Source organism: Carya illinoinensis, chromosome 3, assembly GCF_018687715.1.
Source record: "Carya illinoinensis cultivar Pawnee chromosome 3, C.illinoinensisPawnee_v1, whole genome shotgun sequence".
NCBI classification, from domain to species: Eukaryota; Viridiplantae; Streptophyta; class Magnoliopsida; order Fagales; family Juglandaceae; genus Carya; species Carya illinoinensis.
Genome location: NC_056754.1, coordinates 44931060 through 44951969, shown reverse-complemented (window position 1 = coordinate 44951969; position 20910 = coordinate 44931060). Strand labels below are relative to the sequence as shown.

At 33.8% G+C, this 20910-nt stretch overlaps 1 long non-coding RNA gene and 2 other non-coding genes across 3 annotated transcripts; 2 read left to right on the top strand and 1 right to left on the bottom strand.

Annotated features, from left to right (window-relative positions):
- Nucleotides 1–2351: 2351 nt before the first annotated feature.
- Nucleotides 2352–2633, bottom strand: LOC122305529. The gene is made up of 2 exons (XR_006241155.1): nucleotides 2541–2633; nucleotides 2352–2460 (listed from the first exon to the last, which is right to left on the bottom strand). It is a non-coding gene; the product is annotated as an uncharacterized LOC122305529 (long non-coding RNA).
- An 11225-nt stretch (nucleotides 2634–13858) lies between these two features.
- LOC122305907 lies at nucleotides 13859–13962 on the top strand. Its single transcript, XR_006241339.1, has one exon. It is a non-coding gene; the product is annotated as a small nucleolar RNA R71 (small nucleolar RNA).
- A 5466-nt stretch (nucleotides 13963–19428) lies between these two features.
- On the top strand, nucleotides 19429–19534 carry LOC122305989. The gene has a single exon (XR_006241412.1). It is a non-coding gene; the product is annotated as a small nucleolar RNA R71 (small nucleolar RNA).
- Nucleotides 19535–20910: the final 1376 nt, after the last annotated feature.

Genomic DNA, 20910 nt, shown 5'->3' with positions numbered 1-20910 from the left:
AACCCTATACCGCCGAAAAAAGTCTATACTTTGCCGAAAATAAGTTTTTGCGACCATCATCACCCCCGCCGGTAAGTTGTCGCAATTGTTGAGTGAGGAAAAGAAATTTACGGCGCGAATTACTATAGCGGCAAATATATTTTAGCGGCGAAAAATGGTGGCTGCAAAAACTCTATTAGTGTGTTGCAAAAGATTTTATGTAAGCTGTTGATATCGGAATAGAATTGGTTTTTTGTGGCGACAAATTAGTTTTTTACTGTGAAAAGTTGTCGCCGTAATAAGTTATTAGCTGCGACTATAAGTTGTCGCAAAAATCTAATTCTACTGAATTCTCTGATTTACAATTATTTACCATTTTAGCCTTTTTTTTTCTTTTTTTTTGTAAACACCTGTAGTCCCCCATTAGATACAATAGCCAACTTATATAATAGATCAACATATTCCTTAATAAGCATACAATATCATGAATTAATCGTTTACATGATATAGATGTTTCAAATATCCCCAACATGTATCGATATATCATTCATTCATCATAAAAAGTGCTATTTGAAATTCAACCCAACACCCCACATTAATGGATCAATGTAAGTTTACAAGTGTACTCCTCAACTTTATTGTATAACAAGGATTTCCTAAGCAAGTCTTGATCATCATGGAAGCTGCCTCTTCATCTGAAAACCTAAAGGTATCTCTTCATCTGAAAACTGGAAGACTCCTTCATTGATCTCAAAGCTGCAAAAATTTAGATTCACAAATTTTTCTTCAGTTTCCAAAGCCCATCAGAAATTTAAATTGCAACTACAAAATTAGGAAAGGACTTCCAAAGCTAAAATGTAATGTATATCCATATCATTATATAGATATTTTTTTTTTTTTATAAATAAGAGAAATTGTGGGGTAAACATATCATTATATTTTAGCCTACCTATTTCATAAATTCCTTACCCATGATATCACGTCTGTACATGGTCATAATTCTACTCATATCACATCTCACTCACATAAAAAAGAGCACAACACAAGAATGGTGGTAGTAATAATTTTTATATAGCAAATTCTTTCTTCTATGTTTTGAAATGCACAATGCTTTTCTAAGTGTGTATAAGTAATCAAATTTTATGAATGGACTACCATTAGCCATTTGGGTCTATCATATTCTTACTCTCTAACAACTATATATAAATAACCTTAATAATGGTAGGAATCTCGAAAGGTCAAAAGATGTGCACTATAAGTTTATAAATAAAGAATTAGTTCAGAGAGATAAGTTTTATAACTCTATGTGCAAAGATGGGAGAAAAAATAGAAGTATACAACTGCAACTGTCTTGAAAATCCATTTGATTAAAGTAGCTTCCTCTCAATATCTAAAGAATGCATGTATCGTTACTTGTAGATAGTCCATGAGTATTAGATGACGTGATGGTTCCATCCTATCATGTAAGTCATATTAATCATTGAGGTACTTAGAAAATCACAAAAAACATGCAATTCTGTGATATGATAAGAAAAAGAGCAATATTTAGGGGGACTAATTAATATTTTAGACATATATATATATATATATAAAAGGTTAGAGAATCATAGATATGCACCTTTTTCACTTCTTGATTTGGTCCCAGCCTATAGAAACCAAAGTCATACAAAAAATGCACAAAAAACTTATTGACTAAAAATGGAACTGCCTATGCAGGTCCTTGAGTTTCTCTATGAGACTCTCCTTGGGTTTGCCTCTGTGATTCCATGTATGAACTTAATAATTTGTCATACTCGGCTTGCTTCGCCAACACTTTCTCTACATTCCCTCATAATTCTTCCAATTGATTCTTGTAATACTCAGCATCCTTCTCATGCCTCTCTGCACGTTCTGTTAATGCTGCAAATTTTTCTACAGTGTTCTGTCTAGATGACTCGGGGATAACCATCTCCCCCAACCCCCTTGCATACCCTGGCCTGTGGCCTAGTACCTCCCTAAAGATTGATGCAACAACATCTTTGGTCTGCTTCTCAGGCTCTAACTTAGAGTACTTGGCAACCATTTCATTCTATTCAAGGAAGTGAAATCACACGTTAATATGTATACATGGATTCGTTCAAAACTACAAGGTAAATAATACATACACATGGATTCATTAAAAGTCACTCACATGTTTCTCTTCTGTCGCTAGAGTCACAAATTTACCCTTCTTCTTACTCCACCTCACCTCTTTAAAGAAATCAATAAGGTGCTCATCACTCTCAGACTACAAATACAAGCAGGGATTAATACCATTTGTCGGTTAAAATCAGCAAATAATATGTTACTTCCTACATCTGTCAATTAAAACCAGCAAATAACATGTACAAATCTGAATAAAATTCGTACCCTCATTTGCATTAGTCTTACGAAGGAGGTTCGTCCAGCCGTGTGGTTTGTTTGTTGCTTCACTCTATTACTTTTATTTTTCTCAGATATCATCTACAACTCATAGACTTGTATTAACACAACTAGATCATAAACATATAAAAAATAGCACAATCAACATCGATTAGACTTACCCTAAATTCCGCGCTTGACCATCGAGCGCATAACTTCACCCAAGTAGCTGGTGTCACCAACTCTGGCACATTCGCAAGAGCTTCTTCGTTCGTCTTGTATCTCTTGTATATTTTGTGAAGTTCACACCGAATACGATTGAACCTCTTCCTAAGTGTCTTCGTTACTGTATCGTGGTGATTCTTCTTCGTCCAGTCAAGGACGAATTCGGCCTAGAGAAAAACAACAAACACATTAATTATCTGGTAATAGAAATAATAACTAAAAATATACTGGAACATGTGCTAGTATGAGTTTGTGTTATATTACCCGGACACGAGCAATCAACTCTTCCTTCTCATTATCTGGTAAATCATGCCAGCTCGGGGGACTCAGGTCGACATGGTGTTTCACCAACCATGTAAGCCTACTTGTAAATATTGTATAGTTTTCACAACATGGTGATGTCTCACCATCCTTTATGGTTAGCACTATCGGCCCAAACTTTCGAATCTTATCAAACTCGAGGTTCTTTGCAGCTCCTCGTCCAAGTTTTTGGGTAGGCGGTACTAATCCCTCAACTTTTATTATATTGTCCACACATTCAACCACATATTAAAGAGGCTGGTTAGAATAATAAAAATTGAAATAAATACAAACAGCAAAGCATTACCATTTGTCAATATAGTTGAGTCCACCTGAACCCCCTTCTCTTGCGGTTCGGTGCTTGGGACGACATCTGGTGGCACGATTGAGTCATCTAAGGTTGACATGCCATCACCTCTAAGATTCAATGTAGCAACGGGTGCTCTACCTCTAATGCTTGGTTCGCAGGAAGATCTCCCTCGACCATAGCATACACCACGTGATCGACTTCTGCCTCTTCTAGCTAAAGGCATGTTATGCACTGACCTGCATGGAGTACTAAAGCAATTAATGGGTGATGCAGAAAATGACAATAATAAATAGAAAAAGAATGAATAGTTTGACATTATCTTTGAGAAAAAATTGTACATTCAGCTAAAGCTCAACATTATCTTTGAGAAAAAATGAACATCTAGTTCACCTCTTCATATGTCGAGAGACTATCTTCTTCCGTGCTTCCCTCGTGTTCAGTGGTGTAAGGGGAACTAGATTCGCTACTATCGTCGTTGATAAACGTTCTGATATCAAGGTTGTGATTTTCAACTTCCATTACTAACGATGCATCAATCTGAGTGGGCTCGACATCAAGCCTATGCATGGGGTTAACTAGCTCATTATCATCAGCATGGACTAATATGTATTCTTCAAAAGAATCATCCTCTTGGTACGCTTCCACGTCGCTAGCATCGTAAGCATCTTCTTCAATCAAATTTCTGAGGGGAAGATCATACACATTTCTATTGACAACCTTTTGTACTGCATACCAATTACCAGGAATCATACGATTTTTTAAGTAGAACACTTGTGAAGCTTGGCACGCCAAAACAAATGGCTCGTCCTTATAAAATGTCAGAGACATATTCACACTAGTAAGATGATCGCCCACACATATCCCTCGTCTGGAATCAGAGATGTCGAACTAGTCACATTTGAATAAGTACACACGGCGCCATCCCATGTAGCGAACTTCCAAGATGTCTGTTAGAACACCATAGAAGTCAACACTTTAAGCATCTAGTTCACTAATAACTAGGACAACTGAATTTTGGGTCCTACGATGTGCTTCGCATTGCCTTGTGTGAAATCGTGCCATTCATGATGCAACTAGAATAAGACGCTACCCAAGGATCAGGACCACATGCAAGTGCATATAGATCATCCGAGACATCATCAGGATTGTTAACACATAGATTTTGAATCTATCACAGTTGCATTAACCAAAACACTTATTTGTTGTAAAGCTGTAAAACCACAAGGTGTGAATGAGGTATGTAACAGTAAAATACATACGTGTGACTTGAACCAATTTGGAAAATTTGTCGTGTGCAAACCGTCGACATTATCAGGGTACTCTTCACTGACATGCATGTAGTGCTCACTGGATAACAGACCATCATTAGTGATTAAATATGATATATAAAATCTATTTAAGTAATTCAACAAAGGAAAACAATAATGTCAGTGTCTAGTTGAAGGTACTTACTTCACGTATTGTCCGATCTCTCTGCAATTATTAAGCACGTACCATTTTACTTTTAGAAACAGGTCATCGTCTAGTCGATGACGTGATGCGAAACCCATGGGCCTCACCTTCTGTCTAAAAATACTTAGTCCTTCTCCTACACCATCTTCTCCTCCATCAAAGTTCCGTTCTTGAGGATTGAATCTAGATTCGACATCATGGAGGTACATGGAACAAAAATTCAAACATTCTACATGGATACAGGCCTCCGCAATTGAACCTTCTGGATGGGCCTTATTCTTAACGTATCTCTTAAATTTTTCAAGATACCGTTCGAAAGGATACATCCACCTATATTGAACTGGCCCTGCAAGTAGTGCCTCATGTGGCAAATGATAGGCTAGGTGGACCATTACATCAAAGAATGTAGGTGGAAATATCATCTCTAGCTTGCACAAAATGACGGCTATATCAGACTGAAGCCGTTCTAAGACATCAACCTTGATAGTTCTTGCACAAAGTTCTTTGAAATATGTGCTCAGCTCAGTCAATGCTAATCGTATATCTTGTCGTAAGTATCCACAAATTGCAACAGGTAGTAATCTTTACATAAAAATATGACAATCGTGACTTTTCATGCCAGAGATTTTGCAATCAACAACACTCACACATCTCGCAATATTAGAAGCGAAGCCATCTGGGAATTTGACATCATTCAACCATTTACAAAAACCTACCCTCTCAGCTCCATACAAGGTGTAACATGCATGTGGCATACTCACACGTTGTCCATCCTGGATCAAGTGTAACTCTTTTCTTATATTGAGATTGGAAAGGTCATGACGTGCATTGACATGATCTTTTGTTTTCCCAGCAATATTCATCAAGTTCCTAAGATGTTGTCACATATGTTCTTCTCAATGTGCATTACATCAAGGTTATGTCTAAGCTTTAGAGTTGACCAATACGGCAATTGGAAAAAGATACTTCTTTTGGTCCAATTTAACTCATCAGTGGTATGCTTTCTCTTCTTTGTAGATTTGCCAAAATTAGTATTCGGAATATTCTGCAGTTGATTAAGTATATCTTCTCCTGACAACTGCTGAGGTGGGCCACGATGCTTTGCGTTGCCATTAAAAATACTCTTTTTCTTTCTCCAAATGTGGCCCAGGGGTAAAAATCGGTGATGACCCATGTAACAATGTTTTCGGCTGTATTTCAACCACAACGAATCTGTTTCTTGGTCGCACGATGGACATGCCATCTTCCCGTTAGTGCTCCACCCAGAGAGATTTTCGTAAGCAGGGAAGTCGTTAATTGTCCACATTAAAGCTGCATGCAATCGAAAAGTCTCTGTGACCTTGGCATCGTATGTATCGACACCATTTTCCCATAGATCTAATAGTTCATCTATTAGAGACTGCAAATAAACATCGATATCATTTCCTGGAGACCTTGGTCCAGGAATCAACAATGAGGTGATGAAAAATGGATCTTTCATGCATAGCCACGGGGGCAAGTTGTAAGGCACCAAAATCACTGGCCATATATTGTAAGGCTTTGTCAAATTATTGAAGGGGTTGAAGCCGTCACTGGCTAAACCAAGTCGTACATTTCGAGGATCTTCTGCAAACCAAGTATGTTCTTGATCAAATGCCTTCCAAACCTTAGCGTCAACAGGATGCCTTTGAAGACCTTCCTCATTGACACGTTGATCCCTATGCTACCTCATATTAGCTGCTGTTTTACGTGACATAAACAATCTCTGCAACCTTGGCTTTAACGGAAAATGTCATAGAACCTTTTAAGGAATTTGTCGTTGCTTCTTATTACTGAATATCCATCTTGATGACTTACATTTAGGGCACTCTTGTTTCTTTGCATTTTCCCTCCAATAAATTATGCAATCATTTGGACAAGCATGAATTTTTGTATAAGAAAATCCCAGGCCTCGCTCTAAGTTCCGTGCCTCTTGATATGACTTCGGTAAAAGAGCATTCGGAAAAGCTGACTGTAGTACTTGAAGAAGCATGTCAAATGACTTTACACTCCAGCCACCAAGTGTTTTAATGTGCAGCAACTTAACTGAAAATGAAAGTTTAGAATACTTGGAACAACCTTCATAAAGAGGACGCTGTGAATCAACCAACAACTAGTCAAAATTCATGGTTGATTCACTTCCGACTGAGGTTGAACCCCCGGCATAGAATGACTTGGGTGAAGGAACATTAGGGAAATTCCCTGCCCGAATGTCTTGTAACATAACATCAATGTCATCAATGTAGGGATTAGCTTGTTCAGGATCATGAAGATCGTCATCATCAATAAAAGGTAAATCTTCCTCCTCGCCGTGAAATATCCATGTTGTGTAAGTTGGTTCAATACCTTTAATGAACAAATGTCTCTCTACCTGACTTATAGGTAGGAAATAATTATTTGAACATAGGGTACATGGACACCGGATTTCATCACTTGTAGAATGAGATCGAGCCAAAGTAATGAAATCTTTAACGCCTGTTGCATATTCACTGGATCGAAATCTATCAGTGATTTTCATCCAACTCTTGTCCATCTACGAAAAATACCTAAAGGTTAAAAATTGGTAAATTGGGAAAAAGATCCTTTAAAGAATCATGTGGGTAAGTGTGGGTAAGTATTATTGCTCATCGCTCTTTAGTGTGGTGTATCATTATTTAATAATGATCAAAGAGTTTGGTGTTGGTAGCAACAAATTATAGAAAAACCTTTAACTAGTTCAGGAATGCATTGATATAATGCAGTTTTTATAATGCAGTTTATTCATGCATTGATATAATGCAGTAACCATATAATGCAGTTTAGAAATGCATTGATATAATGCAGTATTTATAATGCAGTTTGTATAATGCAGTTTAGGAATGCATTGATATAATGCAGTTTAGGAATGCATTGATGCTCATGCAGTTTGTTTAATGCAGTTTAGGAATGCATTATAATGCAGTAACCATATAATGCAGTTTAGAAATGCATTGATATAATGCAGTATTTATAATGCAGTTTATTCATGCATTGATGTAAATGCAGTTTGTATAATGCAGTTTAGGAATGCATTGATATAATGCAGTATTTATAATGCAGTTTGTATAATGCAGTTTATTCATGCATTGAAATAATGCAGTAACCATATAATGCGGTTTAGAAATGCATTGATATAATGCAGTATTTATAATGCAGTTTATTCATGCATTGATGTAAATGCAGTTTGTATAATGCAGTTTAGGAATGCATTGATATAATGCAGTATTTATAATGCAGTTTATATAATGCAGTTTAGGAATGCATTGATATAATTTATATAAGGGGAGTGAAAGTTCAGGAACAGGGCAGTGAAAGCTCAAGCCCAAAGCAAACAATATAACTGTATTTAGTATTAATAATACTTTCACTAAGAATTAACAATAGCCTATGAACGGAATTGGGAATTAGTCCTGAGAAAAAACAATAGCCCCCAAACAGACCAAAGCAACAGTCAAAAAAGCCTATGAACAGAATTGGGAAAAAGCCATTGAATATCACAAGGCATACATATATATGCCAAGTTTTTTGATAAGTAGCAATCCACATATATAAGCCAAGTTGGAGAGAAAAGTCACGAGAAAGAAAGATTTCCCCATATCTTTTCACTTTTCTTAAACAGTTGCAACCACAATCCAGCCTGCCAACTAAATTTTCATATATAGCCAACTAAATTTTCATATTCTCCATATTTTTTCTTTTATTTAGAAAAGGTACTCCCTTTGCAAGAAGGCAAACATTTATACCTCTAAAGCCTGCCAACTAAATTTTCATATAAGGAATCACCTAGGAGCAGCCCAAAGAGTAAAAGATTTTGGGAAGAAGAAAGTAAGTACTCGGTTTCATTCTTTGAACATAAAACGAGTGAAGGTACTCATACATCAATCATGACAATTAATGTGTAATAAGACTTTTTTTTTTAGTAAGGAACTGATGTGTAATAAGACTTAGAAAATGCATTCACATTGTTTAAATTAAAGTCAATACAACTTAGCCAGACATCCTACGTCAAAGGCCACTACCAGGATTGGACATTAACTCCATAGTCTAAGTCACTATGATGCATTTGCTTTTGATTAGGAAACCAGGAACAACATTTACAGTGAAATAGGAAAAAGCAATCGAATCAAGGCATACTCCGTTTGAAAGCCAGTCAAAATCTAGGGCAAACAAAATCCACATAATGTAATTTAGAGCAAACTATATACAAAAATGCATCTAATCCCACCACAAAAAGGTTGTAGGACAACGTATTTTACCAAAACAAAAGACTCTAACCCAACCAAAATCAATTTACAGCGAGAATACCTTACGTGACGAGTACCACAGACTCACTGGGGTCGAGTGGAGGCGAGAAGGCACGGCAGCTGGCTGGACGGTGCACGTCAGCAATAGAGAATGGCTGTTTGACGACACAGAAGAGAGGCAGAGTACTGTATCAGGGAGGGAAGAAGGAAAATAAGGTGTGGGCTGAAATTTAGTTTTACATTATATACTAAGTTTTGTTACGGCAGCACAACACTTGCTGCAAAAATATGAAGCAAAATCAAAAATGGATTATTTGCGGCTGGTTTTTGCACTCCGCTGGAAACTTTCTTCTCAAACAGTAACTTTGGACTATTTGCGGCTCAAATTTGATAGCCGAAAAAAACAATTTTTTTTATAGTGCCAGGAGTTGTATCCACAAGGACAATCTCAACAATTGTTCACATAGAATTGGGGCAAATGTCTTAAAATTCATATGTGTGTGGTTAAACCACTATGTGTTTCTCATTAATAAGCATGTTTTATCATAAAATTTTTCAATCTTAAAATTAATCATTATTGATTCTAACTACCTCAAAGCCCAAGGAACTAGTAGTTTTCACCTCATCTCTATTTAAAAGTTAAATACTCAACTCCTAAAGTTTTGGTTAGCTGTTTTTAGCCCTTTATTTAGAAAAGCTAACACACTTTCATCATCATCATCTTCTTCTTCTTCTTCTTTTTTGTCTTTTTTTGTATTATTTTCTCATTTTCATTTTTTTATAGGGCTTGGTAGTCCTACAGTTTACTTCTCCTGTTTTAAATCAATGAACATTAATGAGGAATATTACAAGTGTGAGCATGCGCAAAATGTTATTTCAAAACTTGCTATTCATTCTATATAAATCATATTAATTCTCATCTCAATAAATATCTCATTCCGATGTTTCAAGTCACATCTCAACAAAATATAATGCATCATAAGTTATGCTATATACTTAGGGTTGAAAATAAATCTTCACAAAATAATTATGCTCAATTACTCCACCAAGATGCTCAAATTTCACAAAAACGCTAGGAGTGTGTGTTAAGCATTAGTGTTTCAAAGCACATCGCAATTTTTTTTTAAACTAACACATTTTCAACAGAAAACCCTCCAAATATGTGTGACATTGTCCTCAATGTTCAGCAAATAAAAGTTTGATGAGTTATGCTATATAGGCATGAATTAAAGCAAAATAAACACTACAGAATACATAGTGAAACAAAATGATAAAATAGAGAGGAAATAAGTCACCTGAGATACTTGCATGCACACAAGGAGTAGATTTTTGTCAAAAATAGAAGATACAAAAGCAAATAAAAGAAAAACAAAACAAACAAAAATCACCCAAAAATAGTTTTAACCTCTGTCCATTGACTTCAAAAACATTACCATTATCTAAGTTTTCTATCTCAATGGTCCCAAATAGATAAATAGTTTTTACAACAAATGGATTAGTCCATCGGGATTGAAACTTGCCAGGAAACAAACAGAGCTTTGAATTATATAACAAAATTTTTTGTGAAGGCTCAAAAAGCTTTCAAAAAATATTTTATCATAAAAAAACTTCATTCTCTCCTTGCAAACACGAGAGTTTTTGCAAGCTTCATTCTTAATTTCCTTTATCTCATTAAGTTGAAACTTATGAAGAGAGCAAGTTTTGTCAACGTCAAAATTAAATTGCTTAGTTGTCCAATAAGCTTTACGTTCCAATTTCAAAGGCAAGAGATAAGCCTTTCCTAAAATGAGTCTATATGGGGACATACCAATCAAGGTTTTGAAGGCAGTATGGTATGTCCAAAGTGCATTAATTACTCGTAAAGACCAATTTTTACAACTTGGGTTAATAGTCTTTTCTAAAATCTTTTTGATCTCCCAATTGGATACCTCAACTTGGTCACTTGGTGATAAGGAGTGGCAACCTTATGAGTAATAGCATATTTTTGCATTCAGGCCTCAATGACTTATTGCAAAAATTTTTGCCCCCATCACTAATAATGGCTCGAAGTGTTCCAAACCTACGTAAAATATTTTCTTTCAAAAATTTCAGCACAATTTTATGATAATTTTTCTTAAATAAAACAACCTTAATCCATTTGGACACATAATCAACATCTACTAAAATGTAGAGATTGCCAAAAGAAATTGAAAATGGTCCCATGAAATCATAGGTGTCCTTGAAGAGGGTAAGCCAATAAAAACCACATTACAAAATTTTAAAAGTTGTTTTCTTACAAAAAAAAAAAAAAAATAGCCACCACATGACCTAGAATGACAAAAAGATATTACACTTTGAAATTCATTATCAGGAATACATCGTCTAATTATCTCATCCAAGCAATATTTAAACAAATATGGATCATTCCAAAAGAATTTTTTTACCACTACAAAAAATTTCTTTTTGTCTTGTTGAGTCCAACTATGAGGAATTTTACCTACAGTAAAAAAATTAGCAATGTCAGCATAATAAGGCAATTGAGATATACCAAAAATTTGCTCATATGAAAATATGTTTTTAATAGGAATTGTCTCCTTAGATTCTGAAAGAATAAGTCTAGACAAATGGTCAACAACAACATTTTCAACTCATTTTTTATCTTTAATTATTAAATCAAATCTTACAACAAAAAGATCCATCTAAGCAACCTGAGTTTTGTATCTTTTTGAGTCAAAAGGTATTTTAAAGTTGCATGATCAGTAAAAATAACAATTTGGGACTCAATCAAATAAGAATAAAATTTGTCAAGTGTAAAAATTAATACAAGTAGCTCTTTTTCAGCTGTTGAATAATTCATTTAAATATTATTTAAAGTTCTACTTGAATAATAAATAACACAAGGCTTTTTGTCCGTATGTTGGCCCAACACAACTCCAACAGTATAATCACTAGCATCGCACATAATTTCAAATGGTAAATTCTAATCAGGTGATTGCATAATTGGAGCTCAAATCAACATACTTTTTAATTTTGTAAAAGCTAACTCATAATCTTCAGTCCACAAAAAAAAATATTTATTTGACAATAGATTGCACAAAGGTCTAAAAATTACATTGAAGTCTTTAATGAACCTCTTGTAAAAACCTACATAACCTAGAAAAGATCTGATATCCTTGATGTTATTTGGGATGGGCAAATTATCAATTAATTCAATCTTAACATTCTCAACTTCAATACCTTGAGAATGGATAATATGACCAAGGACAATCCCTTGAGTGATCATAAAATGACACTTTTCCCAATTCAAAATAAAATTATTTTCTTTACATCTAATCAGCATTTTTTCTTAATGAGTCAAACACTCATCTGATAAAGCACCAAAAATAGAAAAATCTTCTATGAATATTTCAACAAAACGCTCTACCATGTCACTAAATATGCTCATTATGCATCTTTAAAATATAGTAGGAGTATTACAAGGTCCAAATGACATCCTTCGATATACAAATGTGCCAAATGGACATATAAATGTGGTCTTTTCTTGATCCTCAGGAGCAATGTCAACTTGGTTATATCCAGAATAACTACCGTTTAGGAGGTAATAAAATTTATGGTCAGCTACCCGTTCAAGGATTTGATCTATGAATGATATAAGAAAGTGATCCTTTCTAGTGACTGAATTTAGTTTTCTGTAATCAATGCACATACGTCAAGCAGTAATAACTTTAGTTGAAATCAATTCATTATCAGCATTTTTAACTACAGTCACACCAAATTTCTTAGGTACCACATATGTATGACTAGCCCATTTGTTGTCAAAAATGGGTAAATGATCCCTACATCTAGAAATTTCAACACCTTTGCCCTAACAACCTCTTTCATCTTGGGGTTAAGTCTATGCTGTATTTCTCTAGAGGGCTTAGCATTATCATCTATATATATCATATGTGTATAAATTAAAGGACTAATACCTTTGATATCAGCTATGGTCTGTCCTATTGTCTCTTTGTGTTCAATGAGAACACCGATTAATTTTCTCTCATGAATTTCATTCAGTTTTGAGGAGATGACCACTGATAATATCTTTACTTAGCCTAAAAATGAATATTTGAGATCAATTGGTAGAGGTTTCAAGTCAATTTTTGGTGTCTGCATACTTGAGGGGAGGGGCACAATATCACGAGCTGGTAATTCCTCAAAACGTGTCCACCACTTATTAGTGTCCATTATAAGAGTAGATTCTAACAAAAAATTCATAGATGCAAGTACAAAATCATCATCAAAATTTTCACCATAAACCAAACAAGCCTTTAGAGGATCAGAAAAATTTGACAAATCAAATTCATTTTGAACAAAAGTTTGAATTAAACTTTCATCAAAAAAGCAAAAGGCCTTGAGGATTTTAATTTGAATTGGACTTATTCCTCCAACTAAAGTCGGGGCAATTCCTCCATCCAGGATTATATGTTTCTGAATAAAAGGAAGAAAAATTCCTTTTATAAGAATTTATGGCATTTGCTTGTTCATGCAACACCTCTTTAAAAACAGTGATTGTTGGACAAGCCTAAATTAGGTGTCCACTAGTCTCACACATGTCACAATTTTCTTCTTATTTTTCAATGGCCTTAGCTGAATTTACATTTCTAAGTTCCATAGCCTCAACGTTTCTAGTCAAACTAGTTATTCTAGCATTCACATAATTATTTCCTTTGAGGGCATACATACCTTTCTGAGACATGGAATTAGGTTTGGACTTATTTGAGCGATCAGAACGATCTGCATTATGCCAAGATTGGTCATTTTCAACCAATTGGTCAAATTAGTCCTAAACATCATGCCAATCTTTATTTAAAAATTTACCATTACACATCATTTCTACAAACTATCACATTTGAGATGTTAAACCTTCATTAAAAAAAAAAAAAAAAAAAAACTAATGGTGTGCCAAGTCTCATTGCCATGATGTGAACAAGTTAGCAATAATTCCTTAAAACGCTCCCAACAATGAAAAAATGTCTCATTTTCTTTTTGAGAAAAATTTATAATGTTTCTGAGAAGAGTGTTGGTCCTGTGACTAGGAAAAGACTTTTTCAAAACTTCTATTTGCATTTTTTGCAATGTGCCAATAGATCTTAGTCTCAAGGAATTAACCCAATTTTTATATTTTTCTTTCAAAGAGAATAGGAACAACTTTAATCTAACAACATCATTATTGGCAGTTTGGTTTTGTAAAATTGCACAAACAATTCTTTCAAGTGCTTATTTGCACTTGAAAGAATCATTCACAGAAAGTCCTTATTTGTTGTCGATTCCACAATGAGACAAATTAAAAGAATAGTAGAAAAAATGATGAAACTAAAAAAATATTAAGTGATTAATGGAAAATAAAAATTAATTTTAAATGTAAATTAAAGTGAAGAAAAGTTTCCAACGGAAGAAAATACTCAAATTTGACGAATAGTAGAGTGTTGAGAATCCTTTACACAAATCCAGTATGTTAATGATTTTTAATTCATTGAATAACTCAATTAGGAACTCAATTCCTAAAATTCTCAATCGGAGGGCATATATTTATAAACAAAAATTAAACCAAATATAACCCTTTGAAAAATTATTCACCACTTTTAAAATACATAAATTATTATCCTTATTGAGAAAATCCAACAATGAGAATATACTCAGGGAGAGATATTGAGTAAAGAACTAAATCAATATGGATAAATAATTGATCCAAACATAATCAAAAAACTAATCCATTCAATAGAAAAAACATGACTGAATCCATAAACAGAATAAATTCTATCATTATTCAAAGAAGAAAACATGAACAATGAATTGAAAATGATAAAACAAAAAAATTTTAATAATTGAAAATCAAATACATAAATTAAGAATACCATCTAATGTACAAGTTTATCCCTAATCCTACTTGAGAATTTAGTTACTCATAAATATAATGAACAACAAAAATCTCCAGAGAAAGAGAAACCAAACGGTAGCCATAGAAGTGATTGTCTCGTCTCTTCAAATCTGTCCCTTGTGCCTCTCATCTCCTTCAATTTTGTGCTACTAATATGCTTATATAAGGTAGAAAAGAAACTCTAATATCTTCATAATTCCCGCATAAACAAATCGCCTAAATTTTATGACTAAACTTGGTAGTCACGTACGTATTTCAGAAGTTTGAATTTGGAAATTCTTATTAGAGACAAACTTATAGGCCCTTACGATAGATTTCTAATGCATAAAAAATCTCATCAATCTGATATGTGAGTAAAAAGTTACGATCAAAATATTAAAGTATGTTTAGACTGTCTTCTAGTGAATTTTAGACTTGGACTGCTTGTGGTTTCCTTTTGTGATTTCTTTCTTTTTTTTATTGATCCAAATTACTCTTAAACCCCATAAAATTCTTCCTTTAAATTTGACTGGGTTTTGACTTGCTTTTTTTGTAAACTTTGAAATTAAACATAAAAAACTATTTAGAAGTATCCGAACGTAAATAGAAATTCAATTCAAGAATACACATTAATTATTATGATTTCTATTCATATTTTAGCATTTTAATCTAATAATAGGGTATTTAAAGTGCACTTCCACGCAATCATCACAATCCCTAACTTACTCATTGCTAGTCCCTAGTAATTTTCATGTCAAAACAACGAAAGAGACCAAAGAAAATCACACACAAAGATCATTAAGTCACACTTTTCAAACTCACATGTCAAAGTAATCTTAGGAATTCAATAACCCTATCACAAGCAATCCACCTATAGCAATCCATAGAGTGTGTGTGTTCCTAACTATATCCATCTAACCAAAAGTCTTGACACATACAACGTACATCAAGAACATCTCAAGCAAAAGGTTTAACTTCATAACTCACGAGTATAAAAGTGTTTTGTGTGAGGATTCTTTCTATGGAGTTGACAATGGGTGTACACACACTCTCATGGAGAATTAGGTAATTATGTACAAGCAACAAGTAAACATTGATCTTATGATAGGAATACTAACAAATGAGACTTCCACCAGTCTTTCCAAAAACTTACTTAGGATCTGAATGGTCAACACAAAAGATTGTAATGTGACTTGGATTCAAGACTATATCAAAAAAATGATGAAAATGATTCAAAAGCTTCCAAGTACATACAAAGAGAATTTTATTAAATATCTTAGTAGACCACACTTCTCACTTGATGCACTCTTCAACTTTTCAAATCGTCAAATAATAATGCTTTTCCTTCTTCCTCTTCTCTCTCTATTTTTTTTTAACAATTTGATGGACAAACACATGCCACTTTGGTATTCTTGACATTGCTACCCAACCTTTATTTATTTATTTCCTTTGAAGCTCACTCAATTGAACACTTTGCAACTTGTACTCTTCCCTTTTTTATTCTTCTTCTTCTTCTTTTTTTTTTTTTTTTTTGATTGAAAATGATAAAACAAAAGAAAATAAATGCAAATTTCACACCTAGTATACACTTGGAAGTAAAAATGGTAGAAAAATCAGTATATAGGTTATACTCCAATGTGGAGAAGCATAAATGATATGGGCATATGAAAAGAAAAAGCATCATATATTTATTGGCTCAAAATTGGCTACTAGGGGTCTAAGATGGAAAGGGTTAGCTTGAAAGACTGAAACGTTGATCCTAAGTTGACTTTCGTCATATTCCAAGTATATCCACTATCTTACCACAAACCATGTAATAATATTCTCAAAAGAAGTGCCCAATTCAACAGATCAATGAACGCTTTTCATAATTTACTACATTTGTATACTCTCAATCCTCTCCAAAACTCACAAAAATACTTAAGCAAAAGAATTTTCTAACTACACGTGTCAAACCGAATGAGTGCATCAGGGGTTCTGTGAATGCTTCCGCAAAAAATGATTATGGTGGGTTTGATGAATTTACAAAGATGGCTATAAATAAGATCGAGTACACATGTGAAAATGATGCACGTGTGATGAAAAAAATTGACACATAAAAATATGTCACAGAATTTCAACAAGCATTTTAAATACTGAATTTGCATCACCACCCCCAACTTAAATGAAACATTTTCCTCAATGTTTAAAAATCAAAATTGAATGAGGAGTAACTAAAAGGGATATAATACACATGATGAGTGATGAGGGTAGCTCGCTAAACACCAAAGATGATAACATGAAATGATGAAATCAAGCTATCCTACAAACCAAAATAAAGAAAATAATAGCAAATAAAAAGGAAAAGAAAGAAAATAAGAGAAAACAAAAACAAAACAAAACAAATAAAGAAAAAAATACTTGGGTGGTGTGGGCAAGGTTGATAGACTGGATCCACAAGTGGAATGTCTTCCACTTCTGAAACTTGCCAATCAATTAATACTTTAAAACGTTAACCATTTACGTTAAAGATCCGACAATTCTTAGAATCCTCTATTTCTACCACCCCATTTTCAAAAGCGTATTTCACTACAAAAGAACTAGTCCATCTAGACCGAAGTTTTCCTAGGTGTTTATGAAGTCTAGAATCATATAAGTAATCATATAAGTGTATTCGGTCATTAGGTTAAAACGTTTTTTTAAAAATATTTTTATCATGAAACACTTTCATTTTAAACTTATAGATTTTAGATTTAGGCAAATGTTTCAATTTCGCTCTTGGTGCTTCCATACTTGAAGAAATCTGTTTTTCACCTTTCTTAGGCTACTCCTCAAATTTCGGTTGCCGTGCCCGTGTTCCATAATCTTGAGTTTTATCAAAAGTAGTACAAATATCAACAATATCAGATGAATCACTAATAGTATCAAACTCAGAATTAACAACGGAATGTTCAAGGGGATCAAAATCATGAGTTGTATGAACTCTCTTATCTATGAGTGCATCAATCATGTACGTTTGGTGGAGCTTGTCATCTATTGGCTGTTTCTCAATATGAAAAATGTTGACTTCCATGGTTATGTTTCTAAAAGATAGTTTCATTAACCTATTCTTGCAATTTATAAGTACATTAGCCGTAGTAAGAAAATGTCTACTTAATATGAGAGGAACCTTAGAGTTAGTCTCAACAACTGACTGAATGTCCAAAATTAAGAAACCAACATGATAATAAAACTTATCAATTTGGATCAAAACTTCATCAACTACCCCTCTCAGTTTCTTAACTGAACGATCAGCCAACTGAAGCACAATAAAAGTAGGCTTAATTTCACCCAAACCAAGCTGCAAATAAATACAATAAGGCATCAAAATAATAATAGCTCCTAAATCTAGCAAGGCTTGCCCAAACTCAAGATTCCCAATACTACATGCAATCGTTGGACAACCAAGATCCTTGTACTTAGGAGGAATTCGTTGCTCAATTAGAGCACTAACTTACTCTGTTAGAAATGTTGTCTTATTAACATGGCTCTTAACTGTACACAAATCTTTAAGAACTTTTGCATAAGTGAGAACTTGTTTAATAACATGTAAAAAAGGAAAGTTAATCTTTACCTGCCTGAGGTTCTCTAAGATTTCATTACTAGAATCCAAACTTCATATATCAAATTTTAAAGCTTGAGAAAATTGTACCTTAACTAGGCTCTTAATTATCTCGACTTCCTTGGGGAACTTGGTACTATCATTGCTTTGTTCATCTTCAACATCTTTTGGCTTATCAATTGTTAGGATGTGTAAGGACTTACCACTTTGGGTCACAATGGCATTCACATCCTTCAAATTTTCTCGTGCCATGTGCTGACCATAGGGTTCAGACTAAGATTGAGAATGGAACTTACATCGTTTATTCACATTCAAGGAGCTCATCAATCTGGACACTTGGCTCTTTATCTCTTTGTTTTCTTCAATAACCTGCGTAATCAAATATTCAAAATTTTGGTTAGTTTTACCCTATGCCTCAATAAAAGCAGGCAAAGTGTCTTCTAAATGACTCCTAAAAGATGTAGGTGCATGATATGGTGCAATTTATGTTCTAGAGGGTTGTGTAAGCGGCTGGTTTTTAGACTTTCACCTAAAGTTTGTGTGACTTCACTAACCATAATTGTATGCATCTGAGTAGGGTGAAAAGGGTTTTTTATACATGCCAAGAGAATTGTAATGTTCCTCATATACTAACCTTATCTCAGCAAGTGTTAGGCAATCTTGTGCAAGATGATCTACTCCCTGACAAATAAAACAAAGTTTAGAGGCATCAACTTGGGGAATAATACGAGATGCCATAGTTTCCTTCATCTCCAATGCCTTTAGCTCTCTAGTTAGGTCCTCCATCCTTGCCTTCAAGTTATCTTCTTCTTTGAGATGATAGATGCCTCCACTAGAATGAGTTTGATTGGAGCATGCTCAATTGGTACTATCGAAAGCATTTGATTCTGTCCAACTATGAGCTTTTTCTGCAAGTTCATTCAAGTACTTTATTGCCTCATCCGGGTCCTTTTGCAAAAACTCACCATTACACATCATTTCAACAAATTGACGCTCTCTAAGAGTGAGACCTTCATAAAAATAGCTAACTAGACGTTAGCTTTTATAACCATGATGGGGACACAAGCTAAATAACTCTTTCAAACATTCCCATGCTTGATACAAAGTCTCGTTATCATTTTGTGTAAAAGTTGAGATTTACCTTTTCGTCTTATGATAGGGAAAGTATTTATTGAAAAACATTTGGGTCATCTCACTCCATGACCCAATCAACTGTGGTCTCAATGAATACATCCAACTCTTTACTTTATTCTTTAGTGAAAAAGGAAAGAACTTAAGTTGAACAACATCTACAGTGCCAGGTTGATCATGAAATGTAGCAATAACCTCTTCAAACTCCCTAATATGCACATATGATTTTTCACTCTCTAAACCATGAAAAGTAGGGAGAAGTTGTATTATACTTGGCTTGAAATCCATTGGAGGAATGTTTGGTGGAAATGTAATGCATGATGGTGTTGCTATGCGTGTAAGGTGAAGGTACATGTAGAGTCCTAGGTTGATCTTCATGCACACTCATTTTTCAGGACTAGATGAATTATCAAACAAATGATTAGAAAAATTATACTCTGACTCTAACATTGGCCTACAAGCAAACCGACCCAAAACATTTTTATACCTACGCATGCAAGGTAGAGAAAAACGCAACACTAGAAAAAACTACAGAAATAAAAAGAAAATAAAATAAAGATGTAGCAAACTAAAAAAGGGAACTAAGTTACTGCCTTTACAAACAACTGGAAAGAAAAACTATCTAACAATTCTTCTACCGTCTCCTCGACAACGGTGCCAAAATTTGATTACGTCCAAAAAATAACACAATAGTTGTAACACAGCTTTCGGGTGTCGATTCCAAAATGAGACAAATTAAAAGAATAGTAGAAAGAATGAAGAAACTAAAAAAATATTAAATGATTAATGGAGAATAAAAATTAATTTTAAATGCAAATTAAAATGAAGAAAAGTCACTGACGGAAGAAAATACTTAAATTTGACGAATAGTAAAGTGTCGGAAATTCTTTGCACAAATCCGATATGTTAATTATTTTTAATTCATTGAATAACTTAATTGGGAATTCAATTTCCGAAATTCTCAATCAGAAGGTAAATATTTATAAACCAAATGTAACCATTTGAAAAATTATTCACCACTTTTAAAATACGTAAATTATTATCCCTATTGAGAAAATCTAACGACGAGAATATACTTAGGGAACGATATTGCAGCAAAGAACTAAATTAATATAGATTAAAAATTGATCCAAACATAATCAAAGAACCAATCCATTCAATAGAAAAAGCATAACTGAATCCATAAACAGAATAAATTCTATGATTATTCGGAAAAGAAAACATCAACAATGAATTGAGAATGATAAAACAAAAGAGTTTTAATAATTGAAAATCAAATACATAATTTAAAAATACCATCTAATGTGCAAGTTCATCCCTAACCCTACTTGAAAATTTATTTATCCATAAATATAATGGACAACAAAAATCTCCAGAGAAAGATAAAGCAAACTAC